This window comes from Parus major, chromosome 7 (genome assembly GCF_001522545.3).
Source record: "Parus major isolate Abel chromosome 7, Parus_major1.1, whole genome shotgun sequence".
Taxonomy (NCBI): domain Eukaryota; kingdom Metazoa; phylum Chordata; class Aves; order Passeriformes; family Paridae; genus Parus; species Parus major.
Window position 1 is genome coordinate 3455198 of NC_031776.1, and position 14970 is coordinate 3470167.

At 43.4% G+C, this 14970-nt stretch overlaps 1 protein-coding gene across 2 annotated transcripts in view; it reads left to right on the forward strand.

The window, feature by feature from the left end:
• ERBB4 (erb-b2 receptor tyrosine kinase 4) overlaps positions 1–14970 on the forward strand; it is a 553629-nt gene that overhangs the window by 33673 nt on the left and 504986 nt on the right. The window lies entirely within an intron of this gene.

Sequence of the window (14970 nt, forward strand, 5' to 3'; positions counted from 1 at the left end):
TGCTGGTGACCCTTCCTCCTGGCAGGGGAGATAACCAGTAGCTATTGTCAGTGCCTGTGGTAAATTGCAGTGTTTAGAGTTGGCAGTTCCGCAGGACTGTGGCAAGGACAGGTTTCTATCTGGAGCCAGCAAGAAGTAAATCCTCTCACACGGTGCTCAGCTGGAGCTGGCTGCAGCCAGGGCTGCCCTGCCGACATTCCTTCCTGTCCAGCTGAAGCATTTTCACTCACAATTCAATCCCTCTTCTCTTTTAACTGCAGAGTAGATGTGATTTTGGTGACTGCCTGAACATTACATCGTGCACAGAAAAACTGAATGCGCGATCCATCTCGCAGCGGCTGCGATGTGTGTCTGCGCCGTGCAAGGTGCTCGGAGGTGGTGTGCACCTGCAGGCTGTTAGCAGCAGAATATAGACCAAGTCTGTCAAGGATGTGGTTATTTCATTAATTTGAAATAGCTGCCTCTCCCAGCATCTGGCTTGCTGATTGATTTCTGTGTTTGCAGGGGTCCCAGGCCCCTCGCAGCAGGCGCTGCTGCATGTTTGCTTGTTTGCCTCCCAGCATTTTGGTCCCCTGCACCTTCTCTGAATAGCACTTTTCTTTGCAATGAAAGCTTTGCATAGTAAGGACCTCACAACACAAGAATGAGTGTTACTTCCTTTTCTTTCTTCCTTTTATCCCCTCTCCCCATTCTGCTGTCTGCATCCACAGTTTTTGCTCTGTGCTGCTAGCCAGAAACTCCTCTGTGTCAATAGGACTGGCCCAGCCGAGGGGCTGTAGCCTTCTTTTACCCATGACGGCTCACGAGGAATATGTGTGTGTTTGCCTGTATCCCTTTCTTTTTCCCCTCCTGTTATCCTGTCAGAGTAATTAGTGTGGCTTTATGGTTGAAATCAGTGAAGAGAGGAACACTGAAATCTGTCTGCACTGAAGTGCAATAGAGGCTTTCATTAACCTTATAATCAAGGAAAAAATCAAAATTAAATAAGTCATGCACAGTAAACAATGTCACAATTTGCTGCCCCTTTTGTTTGTGCAGGACAGGAGGATTCAGGGAGGCTGGAACTCTGTCTCTTGTCATGCTTTTATAATCCTCAGCAATTTGGGGCTGCAAAGGAGGGGGCTACACCTTGTGCTCCCACTTCCTCCTCTCCCACTGCAAATCTTTATTTCCTCTCCCAAAAATGAATTTGCAGATGTTTAGTTTCAAAGTGATGTACAGGAAACTGTTTTCAAATACTATATGGAAATCTTGCTGTTGTGTTAAAATGCATGTTTAAGGGAAAAAAAAAAAATAAAGTTAAGCATGACGAGAATGGACTTCTGTAAGATTTTGGCTCACTCTCTTCCTCTGTGTCTGAGAACTCATTCCTGTGTGAATGCCAGCTTTTCCCTTGTTTGTACCTCTGGATTTGAATACCAGTGTAACATCCACTTGACTTTATGCTTAGGTAACTTCCTTGTAAAATACTCAATTTTCATTAGCTTTCTTATTAGACTTTTTTTTTTTTCCATGTGGATTTTCATGTAATAATAATTGGACATTAGCTGAACAAATGTAAGTCAGCAGTTTTCAGCCTATAGAGTATTTTTTTTTTTTTTTTTTGACAGATGAAATGCTTTTTGATGAGAGGAGGTGGTGGGTTGGATGCTAAAGGTGGTGAGCGTTCAGCTCCTGTATTTTTGTGGCTTTGAATAAATTAGTGTCAAAGATCTGAATTTAAATTCTGATTTCCCTGTTCATTCACTTAGGCCAGTTATATTTGTTATATCTAGAGCTGGTCAAACTTTTTCACATGAATAACTTTCCACTAAGAAGATGTTTGGTTTAAATCAAAGTTCTCTAGAAGAAAACTGCTCTTGTGTTTTAATTTTTATTCTCCTAACAGCTGAGTTTTTACACTGCCTTAACTTAAAGAAACTGTCAATTCCCCCTTCCCTTGCCCCCCTTCTCATGTTGTTTTTTTGTATCTTTCTTTTTACATGAAAATGAAATGAAGCATTTCAAGATCCTGAAATGGTCATCCATAGGTTAGCAGATGAATACATTACATCACATCACTGCCTATGAGGAGGGAGGAGAGTCAGTGTAGCCTGTGGTCCAGATCATACATTTCTTATTTCCTTTGGAGCTTCATACTCTCGATGTTTGAGGAAACAACTGCAGTTCTGACTCAGAATGACTTGATTTGAGGTGTATATTTAATAAGATAATTTAAATGCCATGAGAGTAGAATGCACTTTTTGTAAACAGGACTTGGATTATTTGAGTGTTTATACTTTGCTTTAAAATCTCTTTGTTTGCTCGTTATCCAGGGACATGTCTCTGTACAGACTGTGTGGCACTGTGTATATGATTTTTCAGTGCTTCCCTTACAAATGAGAACTTTTATAAAAGAACAGGAGTTATTACAGCTCTAACTCTGTGTGTAGTTAGAGAAAAAAAGTAAATAAAAAGTCTAACAACCATCATCAGTCTGTAGGAGCTGGAATGAGAAGAGCTGACGATTGCTATCCAAGTGATAAATGGGGGAACCATCTGAGAGGGCTTTGGCAACAACAGAAGACAGATGAAAGCAAAATGGCTTCTCTCTGCCTGCTTATGTTCTTTAAGGACTATTATGATTAAAGCTTATTTAGCAATCTGGCTCCTAACCTGGGCTTAAATGACATTGTGAGTTAACTGGCACACAGTAATAAATTAGAGCAATTAGTGACTACACACTGCTTTTTCTTAGGGAAGCGGTGTGCCCATGTGGAAAGGGAGAAGCTGATTTCAGGGCTGAGCCGTGGGAAACACGTGTTGGGGTGTCTTCACTGAGGGTCCTGCCCTCTCCAGTGGATGGACTCTGCATCATTGTCCATGGGGTTGGGGTGCAGGATGTTAGAGAGGAGCCTGTGTGGAGCACTCATGTTAAATGGGGGGCTGAAAGAAACCAAATGGGATTTAGGGAGTTCATTTTGGAAACAATTTTGATCAGATCTGAGTGCATTTGATTGGCTGTGTTTAGACTATTTCAAATGGTTCAACTATAACAATCCTTCTGGGGAGAAGCATTCTTCTTTTTGCCCAGTTCAGCAAGCAGGCTCTCCAGAGGCACCTTAGGAAACTTCCATGGTACATAAGATGGTGCTTAAACTTCATCAAAAGTGCTTTAATGTGGAAAGATGAGTTTAAACGTGTGTAAAAACCTTTATGGGACTGGACTGCAAGCCAGAGAGGGACGTGCTTTTTTCTCTGTGCTTCTGGAAAGGTCACTGACTTGGTGGGATCCTATCCTCACAGAAAGTATGGCTGTTTCCTTTGTCAGATTTACCTGGAGCAGCGTTTTTGGGAAGCAGGAGGGCAGATAAGATGTGGTGGCAGGCTGCCTGGTCCTGTCAGTACCAACGAGGGGCTGCAGCCATCCTGGGGGAGAGCTGTGCGCTGTCTCACCCACTTTGTCACTGGCTGGAAATGGCCTCGTACAGTGCACGCTGCTGCTGCCTCCAGTGGGAAGTGTCATTGGTGAGTGGCCTTTATGGGGCTCATTTCCCAGCTGTTCCACCCCTTAGGACCTAAAGCCCAGTGCCTGGGCTCTGACTATCATCCTCTGCTTTGTAAACTGTGCTGACACTTTTCCCTTGCTCCCAGAGCCCGTAGAACTTTAATCATGGAAAAGACACATGAGTGCGAAGATATTTTTAACTGGTGAGAGAAAAACTCATTTATTTACTCACATATTTGCAGAAGGGTGTGCAGGGGAGCTCTGTGTGATTTTGTGCATCTGTAGGAGCGAGGACTTGAAGCAGATTTTGTCTGGCTGTTTTTACACAGATTTTACAAGCTTATTTACTGTGCTGCCATGCTGAGCCATAAGACTTGGAGCTGTACAGGAAAAACCCTTGTGCTCCTCTTCTTGTGTCATTGGGGCTGGAAATAGCAAAGCAAATTCGTCATATGGGAATAGCCAGGTTTTGTTCCCCCTTTTTTACCATGCAAGGAGAGCATGTGGTAAAGTCATACACCTTTTTTGTGTTCCTGCACAGCAGGTGGGGAAGGGAGGTTTGGGCCTGGTGGGCTTAGAAGGTGAAGAAAAAGTAAAAGCAATTGCATTCTAAGGATAGATCTTACTGGAGAGGTACCTCCTGCTTTCCAGGAAGATAAAAGGCTTATATAAATAAGGTAGGCAATGAAGTTTAACTAAGAAATGGAATACCAAATTAAAAATGCGAGTGCCAACTCACTCAATACAGTGTCAGCCCTTCTGATACTGTCTTGGTCTCTTGAACTTTGAATTGATTAATCAGTCAACTATTCCTTTCTTAAGCAAGCAGTTATATACTGGCAGGAGGAAGTATAGTGGGGTTTGATCCTGTGCATCAAATAATTAACTATATGTTCATATAGTCATATCTAGGCTACAATTCTATAAAACCACTGATAATAAGGATCATAAGCATTAATTAGTTGACATCAATTTATTCTGTTAAATTCTATTGCTGCTGCTTTAATTGAAGTGACTCATTTCCTTAGGTAAGCCTTAGTGCTATGCTACTCTCTTGTCACAGTTCCCAATTTAGAAGTAGCTCAGTCTCACAAGATTGGCAGTGATTTGCTGATGTGCTCAAAGTAGGTATTTTGATAACTTCCATAGAAAAGAAAAGAGAAAAAAAGTTGTGTAAAGGGACTTTTTAGAATTACTATTTGATACTGTATAGTTTGGTCTCCAGTGCAATTACCAAAAGTGCTCAAGCTGCTGCAGGGGGAGTGTTTTGGATACTGACTATAGCTTTGGATGATCTTTCTCATGTTTCCTTAGATTTTGTTTTGTATGTGCAGCAAACTTCTTTCAAAGCTGTTCATCAGCTGCTCATCACTCGTGTGACCTGAGAGTGTAAGGGATGTGCCATCCACCCAGCTGGGTTTGTGTTCACAGAGATTCAAAGAAATGGAGAATTAGGTTTGTTCTGTTGTTGGGCATAGTAAATTGGATAAAGGACTTGTTTTTTTACCTCCTTTCAGATTTCAGGTACTTGGTGAAGCCTTGTGGTAGCCTTGGTGGTTTTCAAGTTTAGTTTATGAGAAGCAGTGGAGACCCTGTGAGTGTCTGTGCTGTTTACTAACTTCAGAGATAAAAGTGCTTGGCAGATGGGATCTCTGAACTGTTCACAAATTCATGTTGTGCATCAGGGGACTCAGCCTGCTTAGTCTGGTGTCACATCTCTGAATTAGGTGCAGGTTGCACTGCTCCATCCTTGTGATTTAAGGGGAATTCATGCTTAACAAAAATACCTCATTTTGTTACCAGAATGAACGTGTGCAAATAGGCAATTGATTGTCCCATCAGCTGAGATGGTGCATTGTCATGGTTTGACACTGACCAAATACCCACAAAAGCTGTTTGCTCACCCTCTCCTGCTGCATTTGGGCAGAGGAGAGGGAAAAGAAGAATTAATGAAGGGCTCATGAGTTAAGAAATGAGAGAAAACACTCTAAGGGCAAAAACAGGTTCAAATTTAAGGAAAATTTATTATTAACAGAGTCAGAGGACAATAATGAGAAGTAAAATAAGCCTTTAAAACACCTTTCCTGCCAACCCCTCTTCCTTTCCCACTGACAGCACAGTGAGACAGGGTGTGGGGTTTTGGTCAGTTCCTCACTTGAGATCTTCTGTTTGTTCAGGGAGAGGAGTCTTTCCTCAGCTGTGCCGTGGGGTCCTTGGTATGGGAGACAGTTCTCCGTGAACTTCTCCAGCGTGGCTCCAATCTCATGAGTAGCAGTCCTGGCAAAATGGCTGCAATGTGAGTCCCTCCCACGGGCAAACAGTCTTTCTGAAACTGCTGCAGTATGGCTCACTCTTCCACAGAGTGCAGTCCTTCAAGGATAGGCTGCTCTAATCTGAAAGCAAGGGCCCTCTCTATCTCTGGAAACAGGAGCCCTCCATGGGGGTCTCCCACTGCATCACGGCTTTCTCTGGCATTCACCCGCTCTGGTAGGAGCACTTCTCCCATGGGCTATGAGTGGATCTCTGCATCCCCTGTGGATTTCATGGGCTGCAGGGGAACAGCTGCTTCACCATGATCCTCATCATGCCTGCAGAAAAATCTTGGCTCCAGCACTTTGGAGCACCTTCTCCCCTTCTTTTTCTGCTGACCTTGGTGCCACCATGTTGTTTCCCTCACATGTCCTCACTGCCTCCTCTGACTAGAAGGAAAAAACTACTGCTCATTTGCCAACAACTTCCCCCGTTTCAGATTCCTGCAGGATCCTGCAGTGCTGAGAGGTTGATCTCACCTAGGTTCCAGGTCAGGGAATCGCTCATCGTATTTCTGCAGCCATTGTGTGGGCAGTGCTGGCCACGGCAGCGCTGGTGCTGCTGAACACCTCTCCTCATGTGGGGCTCTGGGAAGGAGAAGCCACCACCACCACCCCTGGAAAAAAATTGCCTGCACCCTCTTTTAATTTTCTCCTTAAATATGTCATCACAGAGGTGCTACTAACCTCTCTCCTTGGACCAGCAGCATGTCCATCTTCTGAGCCATCAGAGACTGGCTCTGTTGAATATGGTAGAAGCTTCTAGCAGCTTCTCACAAAGCCATTTCTGTGGCCATCCCCCACTACCAAAAGCCAGGCTGTGCAAAATCAACACATGCATATACTAACCAATTTTGGAGACAGACAGTAAATTCCCTTCCTTCCCAGTTTTCTTCTGGAAAGGCCTAACATCTTATCTGGACCTAATCTTTTGTATTAAAGTTAAATAATGAATTGACTCCTCTGTTTTCTTTTAATTTCTTACCACCCTGTTTTGGAAAGCACTGCAGACTATGAAGGTATTCTGTACAAAAGACAACAACCCTGCTGTTAGCATTTGTGAGGTGGCAGTGCCACAGAGCACAGATGAGTTCTTCACCCTTCAACCATGAGGATGAATTCCCTGCCTGAAACTTGGTGTCATAATAAATTATTTTGAACCCTGAGAAGGGTTGCAAGGAGGCACCAAGAAGGGGAGAATAAATTTGATCAACATTACAGGTAAAGCTTTAGGGGAAAGCTCTGAGGCTGAAGACCACGAGAGTCTGATGACCTCCTCTAGGAGCAGGTGAGTAAGTGACTGGCTGAAGAAGGGAGTGAGGGCATGTGGACATAGCTGAACACCAGTTAATTGCATAAGGAAAGACTTTGATGCTTGGGTAGGTCTGGACAGCCAGAGGATAAAGTGCTGCTAGAAGGAAGGAGCCATAAGCCTATGGGTTTTGAACCTATGTTGTTCACATTTATTAACTCAAAATTATTAAAAATCTGTGATTAATCAGGTATGTGTATCTGGGTCAGAGATGACATTATATGGACATAACCTTTCTGGTCCAAATAGGTTGTGGATATATTGATAAGTTGCCATCCCATAGTGGTTTTTCCTATCCTGTGGTGTCTTCCTTGGCACTTCAGCCAGAGGTGTCCTCCAGTGGTAGGGGGCATTTGATGAGCAGTGCTGAGTGTGGTTCTCTGCAGCCTTTTTGGGATTGAGGCCTTCAGTGTGAGCAATTATCTCCTGAAGGGGGAATGTTGTGAGCCTCTTAAATGAGAGGCATCTTATTAGCCACACTTGATGTGCCAAGCTTTTGCTATAAAAAGATGCACCTTGCTGCTAAGACTGAGTGATTAATTTGCAAGCCAGCAAGTTGTTAGATTGTGCTAACAATTACCATATTTGATAGATTAAAGCTCTCATGAGGGTATCGGTTACCTTGGGAGTTTATTTACAGTTCCTGATCTGTGGCAGGCAAAGAATTCGTGGTGTGACAATGACTGTATCACGTCTCAGTGATCCCATCACATTTAAAAATAATGTCCAAGCTGAAAATTCTGAAAATTTTGCCCATCTCTTTGTTATGGAGGGACTCAACCCTTTCCATTTTGAAGCTCAGCTGCTTCCTACAAGAAGCCATCAATTGGATGGATGTCTTTGTGGAAAAGTTCCCTCCTGTGAAAATAAAATTAAGAATCCAGGAAACTTGTGTTTTGCAATGAAATTAAAATGTTTTTAGACTAGAACTGTGTATATACTGTGACCATCAGTCTATTTTTGTGTCTGTGTGTGTAAGCTATATGTAACTTACAGTTTGCCCAAGAAGCTGAAGTTTCTTTTGCTGGAGTCCCTTCAGTTTGGCACCAAAAGAGTTTAATTATTTAGGCAGAGAAAGAACATGATTGACTTTATGGTCCAGTGGTCTCAAGTTTCACATTTTTCAAGGCACAGGTGAAAACAATTGGTGGTGATGGTGACTGAGACAAGGAGAAAGTCACAGCCTCAGCCCTTTTTCTGATCAGAAATGATATCCTATAAAGTGCCAATGAAATTCTCATGGTATTCTTTTTTTGCAAACTGATATCCATCCAACCAAGAGCTGTTGGTCTCTCCAGGACTCAGTGTGAGCATTGAAACTGATGTTAACAACCCTCCTCTGCAGCAGTGGCACCTGGGAAGACAAAAATAGATGTGCCCCAAAACACCCATCCCTTCAGGAGATTTTTGACCTGCATCCTTGCTTATGTAAAGTTTTCATACCTTTTGTCTCTCTCTTTTCCAAGTGGTTTTATTCATTCTGACTTGTGATCAGGCCCTGTTTTAATAACTCCCGAGCTGCTGTTGTCCCCGCAGAGCAGAGAGGAGGACTTTGCACGTCAGAAACCTTCAGCAGCGGGCAGCACACAAAGGTCATTGTCCAGCCAGTGAGATCCATGGGCTGCTTCCTTCCTCCTCATTCCCTGCATACCTCTGTGCCCATGCTGGCCACTCTCCCTCTCTCCTCCCCTTGTGTTTCCACTGTTATTTTTTTGAATGTCAAAATGAACGATGGTAACCGCCTGCTGTAAAAAAAGTTTTGGGGGAAACTTTTCCCCCCCTTTTCACAGAGCTCTGTGAACTCTGGCAGCCCAGGCTGTGCATAGGGAACAATGTCTCCCTTGTTCTGCTCTCCCTTTTGGGCATCTGCTGCTCATCCAGCCCCGGAAGGCCGGCGCTGTCCCAGGGACACGGGGCAGGCACTAGGACACGCTCTGCCAGCTTGGTGCTTGCAGAGGCTGCCATGTCCCTTGGCATCCTTGGAGCAACACCACATCTTCTGCACAGGTTTAGTAGCCATGGGGCTCAGATGAGTCACTCTGGGTGTTTTTTTTTCCTTATTTGTTTGCTGTTCTGGGGCAGTCGTGCAGCCCAGTTAGATTTAACAATATGATTCATAGCCATTTAGTCTCCGTTGTTGTCATATTGATTCTGCAATCATCACTAAGAGATTTCAAATACTATCTCTTTCCCTTGGCTTCTGGTAAATTTTCTGCCTTCTGCCCCTGGTGAAGCCAAGAGCAGATGATAAAAGTGCTTTGAAATTATGTTAAAAGAACCACTGGTATAAGTAGATTTTATTTTGATGTATCTGATCTGATGTGTGTTACCTGAGGATCAGGCCTTAACTGTTTAATTTTGTTACTTTTGTTAAGAAATAGTTCTCAGCAGTGAATTCCTTCACATTTTCAGAGCCATCTCCAGTTCAAGGTCTGAGGTAAGTGGTTGGCACCAAGCCACCAAAGTGGCTCATGTCACAGTGGCTTGGGGCTGACCATGAGAACGGCACGAACATGTTAGCAAGAACAACACAGCACTTGGTAGCATCTAAAGTAAAACTGAATGAGTTCTCAATGAAACTCAGCATTTCAGTTGGAAAGGTTGATTTTTTAGGGAATGTTCATAGTCAAAATATTGTGAACAGATCAGCCCTTGGTCCTTCTTGTTTCTGTGTAGACATGACTTTTCTCCAAGGAGGACTGGCTGGTCTGTGAGAAAACCAGGTGCCTGACACAACAGTAAGACCTGCCATGAATGATTTGTGCAGAAACCAAGAGGAAAATTGCCTAGAACAGGAAAGGAAATGGAAAATTGTGGGGAAAATAAAGGTTTAGCATTAGCTAATTATTAGCAGTTAACAAATAGGGCAATGTCATTGATAGTAAATTGGGAGTAGCTAACAAAAATCTGAGCACAAACACTAATTTTTCCTCCTTGCATCTGAACCATCTGGTGCAGATACAAGCTTTGCACTTGTGTGTTGTGGCCATCCAGAGTAGTTAAGGGAAAAAAGGTGGAGATACAATCAGAGTTCGGACAGAAGAGATGCCTGCAGAGGGAAGTGTCATATAGATTTTGGTATTAAAAAAAATTAAGGTAATCAGTCTAGACACAGAAGTGAAAGAGAGGCTATAACCTCAATGGCCATATGCTACAAAAAAACAAGCAGGAGGAGGATCGGTGTAGTGCAATATAAACTGCAAACCTCTCCACTGGGCTTAGCAGGACTTAAAATAAATGGGAAGATAATAGTGCAGCAAGTACAACAGAAGAGAAAAATACTCCAGTGCTGCTGAAAAGATCAGCTAGTGTCTGCTTTAAAAGCTGTGCAGTGCCTCACTTTTTGAAACCATGATCTGAGGTCCTTGATTTGTGCCAGGATGCAGCACAGAGTGTGTGCACGGGCTGCTGAAGTGAGGAGAGGAGGCAAAATCCCTTAGGAATGAGGGGCTGCTCATATTTCCCACAAAGGGGAAACACTGAAAGGAAAAAAGCCTATGGCTTGATGTCTGGGGATTTGCTGTTGAAAGCACATGTGCCTCAAGTTTCCCTATGTGTAGAATTATTATAAGGGCTTCTTCATGAAATGTTTTTGGAGGTACTTTCTATAAAAAGCTGCAGTAAGGCTTGGAGAACCTGTCTGCGCCCAGGAAACCCTTGGGAGTTAAGCAAATGTCCTCTTGAAAATGAAGCCAAATGTATGTGCCTACAGGAAAGTGGTTGTGCCTCTCCTGAAAAGATTTCCTGATTTCCCGAAAAGGCATTTCTATTAATTCTCCACAAGGGACGTGACAATGTTTGCAGCATTAAGGGAATTGTCTTTCTGAGGAGGAAATGTAGGACTGTTAATCATGGGCTCTTTTTTTTATCTTCTGAGTTTGCTTTTGGTCCTTGACTGTTACATCAAAATTTAGCATTTGTCTTAAGTCCATTTCAGTTCAGTCTCATTACATGTACTTGTTACTTGTGCTGCTGCTGATTGGAAAAGCACTCCCAAAATCATGGGGATTTTTCTGGCTTTGTACTATTCTTTGAATTATGTGTTCTACAAGTTTTTTCATGCATCACAGACTGGTGGGGTTTTTTTGGCGCTAAGTCAGAATAATGTTCCTGGGGATAATGTGAGTTCACTTTTTCACCCATTTGCTTGTCTCCAAAATGCAGCAAGAAGCTTTTTTGTTGAGTGCTTGATTCCATCCTCCCACTCTCTTCTGGCTTAAAAAAGGGCAATTATCCAAAATTCACACTTACCTTGTCACCTGTAGACAAGGCATCTCTGGTGCCTGGTGCGAGCTGCTCCAGGCTGTCTGACAGGCTGGTGTGCACGGAAGCTGGGATGGGGAATTGCCTGGGCTGGGAAGGAGCCCAAAGATGGACCAGGCTCCAGTGAGACAGTGTCACAGCTGTGGCACATACAAAATAGAGGCCTTGCAGGTCTATGGGATCCTCTGCTAAAGCTGGTCTAGAAACTCCGTGAGTCCTCCTAGACCTGCTGGCACTGAGGCTTCCTGCTGACCTGGTTGCCAGAGTGCTGCTTTGGGATTGAGGAAGGCAGGATGTGAAACAGCAAACAGTACATCCAGTGTGCTCAGAAATCATGGTCTGCAGTCCATGTCTTCCCATGTTTGGGGAAGCCTTTCTCCTCAAGGTACTTTGGGTTTCACTTGCTGCAGCTTTGGTTCAGCTCCTCTGAACTAGAGGTCGGTGCACACCCTGAAGCACAAGAACTTGTATTTCTTGCAAAGCTTTTAATCATTGCAGTGGTAACCCTAGTTGGTCTCCTTTTAATTTGTGAATTATTCACACGTAGGAGAAAAGGCAAAATGTGTTGAATGAGTTTTGCATGATTAATGGTTTTTGTCCAGAATTATTGCTGGTAAAGACGTGGTATTTTATATGTTGGCTGACATATAAAAGCAAGGCAGAGCCAAATTTTTTTAAATTTTATTTGAGATTTCAGAATGTCTGTCTCTTTATTGGCTTTATTTTTAGGGATATAGACGAAACAGATTGTAAATTGTGAGTAATTTAATTTTAATTAGTTCTACTAAAAGCTTTATTACTCCTTCCTGTTCTCTTTCCATGAAAGTGATAGCAAGGCAAATGTTTGTTATCCTGAGTGCTGTAAGAAGGTGCTGTTTTTCAGACCTCCTGGCACAGCTTGTCAGCATCTTTAAAATTCTTTGTAATCCCAAAAGCCTGCACTTCTGAAGTACTCAGCTCTGCCCAGAAAAGCTGTGACAAATGGTATCTATGCCAGGGAGGGGGCTGAGGTTATTAAAGAATTTGCTGCTATGGTTATTTTAGCGAGTGAGTTGCTTGTTTGTAAGGCTTCCCCCTCTCCCCCCCCACAAGAAGCTTGGTTGATATAGATTAACAGTATCTGTTATCTGTAAAGCTTTGAAGTTGTTCTTATCCAAAAACGAAGGAACTAAAAAGAAACAATCCAAAACCTGAAAAAAGAAAAGAAAAATAAAACCAAAAAGTCCAAGACCCAGTGTAAGAGTAACTGCTGCCTGTTCTGTGGCACCCTGAGGCAGATTTTTTGTTGCTCTCCCAGCTGGTCAAAGCTCTGCTGGTGGAGGGTGGGGGAGATTGTAAACCCTCTGGGCCATACTGGGGAGTGCAGCCACTTGCTCCTCTCCTTATCTACTTCCATGAGGTTAAAATTTTGAAAATCATCCTTCATGGGACATCCTGCCTAAACCTCCCATGGCTGTTGTTTTATGCAGAAATTAAATTGCGTTATAGAAAAACAAGATACAAATTAATTCAGAAAGGAAAGGGCTTTTAAAGATGCAAGACATGGTGATCCATGCTGGTCAGTGGACTGGTCAAAGCCTTCTCTGGTCAGGTCCTTCCAAGCAGCTGCCCCATTTCCTGGATTTTGCTGCATTTCCTCAGTGGTGCCTCCCCTGCTGCTGGACCACAGGGCAGGGACCAGGGCTGTGCCTGGGAACAGGTGGTGGCTGCTGGAGGGCATCAGAGGTGCCTTTCCCAGGGGGCAGGGACAAACACACAGTTCTCTCTGAGCCTGCTGTGGCCCTCAGCTCCCCCTGCCCAAGATTTCCAGCTTGCCTTGAGGTTTTGTGCTATATTTGGGTTAACCAGCGGATGCTATCAGATGTCCTTGCCACTGAAGAGCTGCTGCAAGGTCAGGAGTTACCTTGTTTGTCACTGCTGCCCTCCATGGCAGGAATGTTCTCCGAGGCGGCTCCGCGGCCCTTGCCCAGCCCTGGCGATGGGAAGGACTCTCCCCAACGAGGAGCTGCCACATGAGCCCTTGTGCAGGTTAATGACTTCTGCTGGCCCTCCTGCACTTGTCCTGGCTCTGTCTGACTCTTCCTGTGCCTTTCTCAGGGAAGAGTTTGTCTGGGGCAGGTTTCTGTGTCCAAGTGATCTGTTGTGCATCGCGACATTTGGATCTCCCCGATGGCTGTGGGAGTGTTGTGTCACTACGAGGAACATTTGGCTTCCATTGCTGCTGCTGTTGTTTACTTGTAGTGGCAACATGGCCAGTCTGTCTCTCTCTCACTGTTGCTGTTTGTCCCAGAAACTCATTTTTCTTTCTTTTTTTAATTTTTTTTTCCCCCTGGAAAAATCTTTGAAGCTCGTAGCATCCCGATCTGTGCTCTCTGGGCTCATTCTTCCTAAACAGCACCAAAACCCACCCCCAGCTGACCAGCTGTGTGCCATGAACCTGGTTGCATGGCAGGAAAATACAGCTCAGCTGAGTGTGATGATGGCTTTAGAAAAACAGGGAGGGAGAAGAAAATTCCAATGGTGATTCTCTCAGGTAATCTCACTGTGAAGAAATATAAGTGTTAATTTCTGCTCTGAGTGACAGGTGGAATTATCCAAGTGTAATGCTGCTTTCAGGTTGAAAAAAGAAAAAGGGCTATATTTAAAAAAAAAAAGTTATTTAACACTCAACAGGGTGCATCTTGGCTAGCATTGCAGTGCACCTATTAAATTTTTAGTGCCAGATTATTATTCACAGCCAGGGCACAGAAGTTGTGGAGCAGCATAACCCAAGCAACAATTATTAATTAATCAGGTGTTGTAAGTGCCTAAAGAGAGCAGTAGGCAAATGATAAGAGCCTCCCTGGGATACAATGTACTTTTTTCTTTTTTTTTTTATTCCAGATTGCAAATTAGTTAAAGCCTGTATAATAATGTGATGTCCCCTTAGCAGATATTGTATCCATTATTCTTTCTACTCATATTAATAAACCCATTGATGAATACCCTCATTCTGTACACTGTTCCCAAAAATGATTTGCAATTGTAAAACCTTTTAACTCTGCAACTGTTTGTACTGAAAGGCAACTTTGGGAGATACTGTAAATTATTTTGATGGATTTGAAAATGCTGTTTATATCCATTAGTTGCTACAAATGCCAGGGTGGTGTGATTTAACTGCCTCATTCTTCCTTACGGGAAGAGGATGCATTAGATAAATTTTGAAGTTGGTAAAGGTTGAGGAAAAACTTTGTGTAAGAGAAAAATACAATGAAGTATGTATGTAGTTTAGTTTTCTCCCAGGGTTATCAATTAAGTTTCCATCTGGGAAGGGACTGGTGGGTCTCTGGAGCATCCTGCAGAGCATGGAGTTTTGGGGTGGGGAGAGATGCCATTCCCATGGGGATGATGGAGGGTTGGGAGAGCCAAGCCAGAGCCTGGCAGCCCAAGGTGTACTATAAATGTCATCACTTGGCAGGATTGTTTTTGCTAAAACGAATCAGATTTTTCAAGATTCCCAGTCTTATTTTGAGTGAAAAACTATGTGTTAGAGCTTATTATCACATCTTAAATGGTCATTTTTGGTGTCACACTGGCTCTGTATAGCTCATCATTTTCAG